Here is an 8,374-nt window from a genome sequence, read left to right as displayed (position 1 = left end):
GGTTTTCAGACCCCGGGGAAAGCTGTGTTTATAATGCCTCATGGAGCCCCACCTTTTCAGTCCTCAGCCAATCACAGAGCTTGCAGGGCTGCCAAGCCCGGAATATTCCAGCGGTTTCGCTTCGTGTCCTGCCTCCAGGCTTGCTGCGACCAATCAGCGCCCTGGGTGCCGCCCCTCCCAGAACTCTCCAGACTCTTCTCGGATTCTTGGGAAGGAACCCGAGTCCTAAAGGGAGGGAGGAGAGGAACTGGGAGGGGTGGTTTTTGGCTCCGCCCACCGAGTCTCGGTACCTTCTGGCGATGCTCTCCACCGACTTTGAAACTGACCAGAAAAACTAGCGCTTATAGTCGCAGGCTGGTAGAGCCTCTGGGATTCAAACAAGTTTGGTGGTTTAAGATAGGATGAAAGCATACACGATTCCCGGAGATACCCCAAATACAAAGTTTTCTAGTTTCCCCTAGTGGGTGGGGTATCGGCGGGTAAAAGAGACTCTGATTGGACTGTGAGGTTGACGGACGGGGCTGCTTTTAGGCCCGCTTGTGCTTTGGTCCAAAGGCCTGAGCTGCCTGCGGATTGACTTTGCAAGCCGTGGCGGTTTTCCCACTTTTGTTTAAAGTGAAAAGGAGAAGGAAAGAGATAATGCAACATAGTTTTGAAATCATCTCTAACCTACACGGTTGGAATACCTGGGGATGGGAGGATTGAATTTTTGAAAGAAAAATTAGTAAACAGGAGGTTCTTAACACTGGTGAACGTCCCCAATGCCCCAGAAGGAACGTGCTGGGCAAGGGCAGGGGGAGGAGAGAAGGGCGGGGCTGGGGAAGGGGTAAGCCAGGGCTGAAATCTGCTGCTCTCCTCTGCTTTGGGCGGAGCTCCGCCAGAGGAAGAAAAAACTTTCCGTAGGACTTAGGCTGTCTTTAAGGCCTGTGGGACTTCTCCATTTCCCTATTCTATCAAGTTGGGGGATCTGGACCACCCTCTCCCATAAGGTTTGCCTGTAAATTCCTGGTTCATACTCAGAGCTTAGAATTTGGTCTTCTGCTGTATTCTGTTGCCCGTGAGTTGTCCATCCTTTTTAAATGAAATGCAGAGGGAGGTGAGCTGGCAAGCGAGGGATGATGGCGTTTAGTCTTCAATAGCATAAGCCACAGGTGTTGCAGGTGGTCCCTATTAAGCACACTGGTCGGGATGATCCTGGAAGGTAGGAGGAGTTGGCCAGACCCTGGTATACTCCTATCTTTAAAATTTAAGATTATTTCTTATGCATTTAATTCACCCACTTAGTTTTTTATCCTAGATTCCAATTTTCTGCATGTTTTCCTCTCTCCTGCCTTAAATACAAACACATTTGATAATTTTGGCCTTTTAAGGAAAGTTCTTGGGGAACCTGGTGGCTCAGTCAGTTAAGCGGCTGACTTGAGCGCAGGTGATGATCTAGAGTCAGGCTCTGAGCTCTAAGCAGATTCTACTTCAGATCTGTGTCTCCCTCTCTGTGCCCCTCCCATGCTCATGCTCTAACTCATTCTCAAAAATGAATAAATGTTAAAAATAAAAATAAATTCTTTGTGGATATGCAAGACCACTTGTTGGGCAAGTGAAATGAAAATGTAAGGGTCATTAATAGTACCAGTTTCACAACTTACCAGAAATAGACATATTGCTGTGCCCACATAGTTGAGCACAGAAAACATAACAATGAGAGAAAGCAGTGTTTTTGTTTATTTATTGTTATATGAGAAGGCAGTTTTTGATGAAGGGAAGGAATCTTGCTTTTGAACATTTTGCTCAATTGGAATTACTTTTACAGTCTCCTGTGTGTTTGTGCAGGCAAGTGATAACTTTTTTTACATTCAGATGTACCTCCCTAATGAGCCACCTCCTAATCTAGTCAAACTGGTCAAACTTAAGGAATTTTCCATTTCTTTATGCAATCTGGCAACTACCCAAACTTCCATTTTAGCTGCCCAATGTGTCAACATTTCTAGGGGCCCTTAATCTCACCTCCTCCCTCTGGAAGCTTCTTTGCCATTACCTGCTACTAGGGACAGTTCTGGATTTATTCCTTCCTTCTTTCCAGATCTGCAATTTATACTACTTCTTTATTAGCTGGAAGCAAAGGGCATCACTGTACCCACTGCCAGGCAGGTAGACATGATAATAGGGCTTCAAATCTTGCTGCTGTTGGCACAGCAGAAAAAGGTCCATTACAAATAATGTTTTCCATGAATCAGAAACCTACACCCTATAGTTGACCTACCTTTTGAGTTAAATCTCTCTCTGTAGACTGGTCTGGAAACCCAAACACCTATATTCCTTTTTCATTTCCTGACAAGGAGTGTCTCCTGGATTTTGTCTTTTATACTGGATGCCTTCCAACGCAAAAACCCAGTCAGAGGTTTAACTGGTGTCTAAAGTGATTGTAAGAACCCCAAGAAATTTTCTAGAATTTTGCTTCGACTAATTTTGCAATTAGGTTTTATCCGGTTTGGCATTTGAAAGGATAGAATTTCCCCAAGCTGGTGGGGCTGGGCTGTCAGGTACTTAATTAAGCGTGGGGAAGGGGCAAGGGAGAGCCAAGAACAGAGACTGCTGTGGGCAGGCAGAAGTATGGAGGAGGGGAGCTTTGATCACCCTGAAAGCTGCTGCGGGTTCTTTTTTCTTCTCCCCCGCCCCCCCGCAGTTTTTCAAACTGTACTCTTTTCTCCTCAGTTTTTTTCGTTTGAAAACATGGTATAATTCTAAGGTTAGCCAGAAAAAGAGGTAACTGGTAGGAAACCTAGAGCCAAGCATTTTTCACAAGTCAGTGGCAAAAGCTGCAGTGACCTGGGAAGACTGCAGATTTCCAGCAGCTTGGAAAAAACTGGAGAAGACCAGGGTTTGTATCTGACTCTATTTCCTTGTTGAGGCTGTTGTTTTTCTTCTCTCCATCCTCCTTCACAAGGAAATGCATGTAAGTTAACTAAATTACACAAGTCTCTGTATCTCTAAAATAGAATTAATATCTGTTTTATAGGATGGTAGGCATCAGTGATTAATACGATAATGCCTCTAAGGCTTTAAGACTGTGACACAGTAGTGCTCCAAAGTTTGCTCCCTTCTTGCTGCTTTGGTGGGATCCCATACTCAGGTTTGACCTCTCAAGTCTTGCCTATTAAGTTGCTTACAAGGTTGGGGACTACTGCCAGGACAATGGCATTACTTTCAGTTTACTGGGAAAACAATCTTAAAGATTTCCAGGTAAAGACCATTCAGGCAAACCTTTTCATTTTCAAAGAGGAACACAAAAGATCAGTGGCTCGTGGCTTGGTCTGGTCACTCAGACAGCTAATTATAGAATAGGGGATTGAATCCACAGGTCCTCATATTCCCTATTTTGAACTTCTCTCAGTGCCGGCACAGGCATCCTATCCCTTTCACTCTCTAAAGAGGAAAACAAATGGCCACAAAAGGGAGTGAATTATCAGGCCTCTGTTCACATTAGGGACACCATGGGGCTACGTGACCAGCAAGGGACTCCCTCTTTGGAACGCCACTTCTTCTTCCAGCCCTCCCAGCCCTGCCTCCCATTCCCTTCAAAGGAGACGGTTCCGTAGCAAAGGGGAAAGCAGGGGGAGCCCTGTTACTATGGCTAGGCTGGGACAGAGTTTACAGAATCATCTGGAAATTAAATAGGGAGCCATGACTAAGCTTGATTTTCTAGGGCGGAATTGGGGGGGGGCAGTTAGGGGGTTCCGGGGGGATGGGGAGACTTGGATGGAGCAGTTTGTTGAAGAGTGTTCCTACGGGTTAGCCAACGCCCTCGAACCCAGAAAACTCCAGAAAGTTCGGGACAGAGGAGGAAAGGGGCGTAGAGCGCCAGCCTACGTGGGCGGCGGTGGGGGCGGGGCGGAGGGGCGGGCCGCAGAGCGCGGAGGACGCCGCTGGGGCCTAACTGGCGAGGCTGGCCGCAGAATTGCCTGGCCGGACCGGGGTTTTGTGATTTTTTTTTTTTCCCCAAAACGGGGTTAAAGGTGAAAAAAGGCCAGGTCTTCAGAGTTTCTGTGATACTAGCTAACTTACGTGACGAAAGCACTGGAAAGTCTCGTAACTCGTACAACTAAGTCGGACGAATCGGGTGGCCAGACGCCCGAGAGACGGTCCCCACCGCCTAGGCGAGCGCACCCGAGTCCTAGCGGGGACGCGCGGCAGAGACGAACCAGCTGGCTTCGGCCCGCCGCCCCCTCACCTTCACTGGCCGTCTCTAGCTCCCCTTTCCTTTGGGGACGTCTGGAGGCGTAAAAAGGTCAAAGGGCCTCGAAAGTGATTTTCGTCTTCTGGACACCGTCTTTCCCCTGCCTCAGTGCTCCCCGGTTGTGCCAATCTTTCGATTCTTGACCGGGCCCGACAGGGACCGGTGGGGCAGGTTGGGTTCACTCCGGTGTCCGGAATTCCCTACGTGGCCCGACCCCTTAAGCTTTCTGGACCGGTGCTAGTAAAGGGGGCGGGATGGTGGGCTTGCCCAGCCCCAGTGCAGCGGATTCCCAAGATGTGACCCAAGGGGACGTATTCAGGATTTTCAATTAGACTGAAGGTTGATGTCAGTTACCGTTTCTTACCTCTACCATAAGGATCACCCCCTCACCTGAAATAACCCCATTTCTACCGAAAGCCCATGTTCCTGCCCACTTCTCTCACTTGTATAAAAGTTTTTTGTTTGTTTTGGTATCTTTTTTATTTCTGATGACAGAATCCTTTAAATACGGGAAATAACAGTATGTATGTTGCTAATAAAGCAGTGTCTTGGCGTATTAGGAAAAGTACTAGATTTTTTTTTTAATGCATCCTTTCTTTTTGAGAGAGTGAGTGGGGGTGTGTGTGTGTGAGGGGGAGGAGGGGCAGAGAAAGAAGGACACACAGAATCTGAAGCAGGCTCCAGGCTCTGAGCTGTCAGTACAGTCTGATGTGGGGCTCCAACTCAGCGGCCTTGAGGTCATGAACTGAGCTGAACTCAGATGTCCAACCCACTGAACCATCCAGGTGCCCCCAAAGGTACTAGATTTAAAAAGTTGTTTCCTCACCCACAGTTCTTTTTCCTCCACATACTTCCCCTACCCCAAAGTTTCTTCTGTTACACAAACACAAATTTCTCCTGCGATGGCATTGCATTCTCTTATGTTATAATTTTGAGAGAGCGAGAGAGGGAATCCCAATCAGGCTCCCCACTGTGAGCCTGTCAGCACAGAACCTGACTCCCGGCTCGAACCCAACAAACTTGAGGGCAGGACCTGAGCAGAAATCACGAGCCAGATGCTCAACCCACTCAGCCACCCAGATGTTCAAACATTCTCTTTACTTTTTTTAAATCTACACTTTCATCAGCCTTAACTCTTCAACCTTACAAATGGACTATTTCAGTCCTCTGTGCAAGGGTATGCAGGCAATAGCGTCTTATATTGATTTCTTAATAAAGCACCTACTCAGTAACTTGACTAGCCATAGGAACTTACTTTCTCCAGGGTTATTTCTAGAGATGTCCCTAAACTCTTACCAAAATTGTTTGGGTAGGTCCTTCCCAATCTCCGCCCTTTTCTACTCACCTTCCCTATCCCCTACCACCTCTCTGCTAAGTAATGGTAGTGGTTGCCAAAGAGTCACTGTATTATCTGCAAATGACAGTCATAAATGCTACTGCAGACCTAAGGGGCAGATGAGGTCCTATAGCAAACGCATATCCTCATCAAAATTGATTCACACTGTGGCTACAGTCCACAGCCCTACAGCTCAACTCTCCGGAAGGTTAAAAGTGCGTTTGTAATAAGGTCTAGAAGCCTAAGCATCTTGTAGATTTCCATTTCTATACTTCCAGGACAAGTATTCATGTAAGGGCCATTCCCATAACACTGATTTTATTCAAAGGCTGCTGTTTATTAAAAGGTTTGGTGGGCTTTGAAGAACCCATGAAACTCAGAAAATGCTTTAATGGGGACAGCTGGGTGGCTCAGTCTGTTTAGCATCTGACTGGACTTCAGCTCAGGTCATGAACTCAAGGTTCATGAGTTTGAGCCCCACATCGGGCTTCAAGCTAATAGCACAGAGCCTGCTTGGGATTCTTTCCCTGTCTCTTGCTCATGTGCTTTCTCTCTCAAAATAAATTAAAACTTTAAAAAACAAAATGCTTTTATAAAATGTTGAGTGACACCATTTCTTTGTTTTTGTTGAAGAGAAATTCACAAAACATAAAAACCATTTTAAAGTGCACAATTCAGGGGCACCTGGGTGGTTCAATTGGTAGAGTGTCCAACTTCAGCTTAGGTCATGATCTCACTGTTTGTGAGTTCAAGCCCTGTGTCAGGCTTTCTGCTGACAGCTCAGAACCTTCGTTCTGAGTATTGCCTCTATCTTTTGCTGCCCCTCCCTTGGTCACACACTCTCTCAAAAACATAAAAAAAAAGGTGCACAATTCAGGGGCGCCTGCAATCACCTCCAGCCACCCCCTCTATCTTGTTCTTAAACAACTTTGTAACCCCCAGGTGCAACTGATTAAAAAATTTTTTTTAAATGTTACTTATTGATTTATTTTTGAGAGACAGAAACAGTGTGAGCAGGGGAGGGTCAGAGAGAGAGGGAGACACAATCTGAAGCAGGCTCCAGGCTCTGAGCTAGCTGTCAGCACAAAGCCAGACGCAGGGCTCAAACCCACAAACCGTGAGATCATGACCTGAGCCGAAGCCAGAAGTTCAACCGACTGAGCCACCCAGGCACCCAGCAACTGATTTTTAACCTGGAGGATTATGGGCAGGCCTTTTCTAACAAGGAGATTGTGGAGGAAATTTCTAGAATGCTACCAGTTCAGATGTGAAGCATCTCAAAGGGAAGGTAGTGTGTGGGAAGGAGGCTTTACCTGACAGAATTGTTTAGAATTGCACGAAATAAAAGCAAATGGGTACTGGTTGTGAAACCTAGGTTAGAAAGAACTCAGAACCAGGCATATAAAAAAACAAAAGCCCTGTAGACTTGGGACAGCCTGGCAACAACTGATGAAACCAAGGCTGGAATCCAGGTTTAACACCTTTGCCGAAACAGAAATTTTTTTAACCAGTGAAGTAATTTCAGTTAAGTCTGTAACTTTTAAATCTCCCTGTAGGTTCACCTATGCAAGTCAAACACTACCTAAACATGGTGTGGTGGAATGAAGATTACTAAACACATAAAAAGCTCCCAAATAGTGCCTTGTACATAAGGGCACTGAACTATTAGATCCTTCTTTTAGGTCACCAAAACTCAAGGACACCTCCTTGAAGATACTGGTACTTAAAATGTAAATAACCAAAGCCAGAAATGTTAACATTTCTAAGTAACCTCTCAGAAATTAGAAAGGCTGAGGTATCAGCTAAAACCCTTTCATTTTAACACATGAGAACTAGAGATCAGAGTGGCATATGCATAACTGAGCAAGCCAGTGCTTGAACTCACATTTTCTCACTACCAATTTAGGACTCACCTGTTCTTTCATGCTGAAAGCAGATTACATATCATTGCTCTGACCTATCAGGTGTACTTACAGGAAAGGCAGTCATGGCCTTACCCCGTAAGTGCCTCTCCTTTTTGTCAGCGTCTCGACAAGCATCCCCATTCCTCTCTTTTGAGGTGACCCAACCCACTCATACTAAGCATTTTTAGATCACAATGTAATATACAGACTTCTCCAGATCCCTGCTCTTTAAGATACAAACTACCATTCAACTTTAGACCAAAAAGACAACCTATGCAAACTCTTCTACCCTCAAAATAAAACACAGAAACAGTCAAGACAATCCAATTATGGAGTTTATTTACTCTACTGAAAACAGTTAAAACAACAAAACAAAAAAGGCGTCAGTTTGGGATGAATATTACAAAAAGAAAATGCACAAAATATGGCAGTATAAATTCTTGCTGGGTTTAGACTCTACAAAAAAAGGAACTTCATCATTTCACCAAAAGAGACAGTTGAAACTTTGCAGACAATTTGCAAAGTTGAGAGGTGATGAAATGCAGATATACAAGGCAATGCAAAAGGCATGATCCCAACTGTCCCCTCAAAAAAAATACAGTGCAATAGCAAGGTCCTCAGATCACCTCTGACTTGAAAGAAATACAGAGTTAGGAAGGTAAGGACCCTAATCCACCTCCTCAATGGTGGGGCCTGACCCAGAGCCCCCTCTGGGCGCCTGAGCCCCAAAGCCACCGGCCCCGGGGCCACCCGCCCCCTGGTACAGTCCACTGATGATGGGGTTACACACCTGCTCCAGCTCCTTCCTCTTGTGCTCAAACTCGTCCTTCTCCGCCAAGGTGTTGGCATCCAGCCAGGAAATGACCTCCTGGCACTTGTCCAGCACCTTCTTCTTGTCGGCCT

The sequence above is a fragment of the Suricata suricatta genome, chromosome 7 (genome assembly GCF_006229205.1).
Source record: "Suricata suricatta isolate VVHF042 chromosome 7, meerkat_22Aug2017_6uvM2_HiC, whole genome shotgun sequence".
NCBI classification, from domain to species: Eukaryota; Metazoa; Chordata; class Mammalia; order Carnivora; family Herpestidae; genus Suricata; species Suricata suricatta.
The sequence above is the reverse complement of the archived record's forward strand: the minus strand, read 5'-3'. Positions refer to the sequence as shown.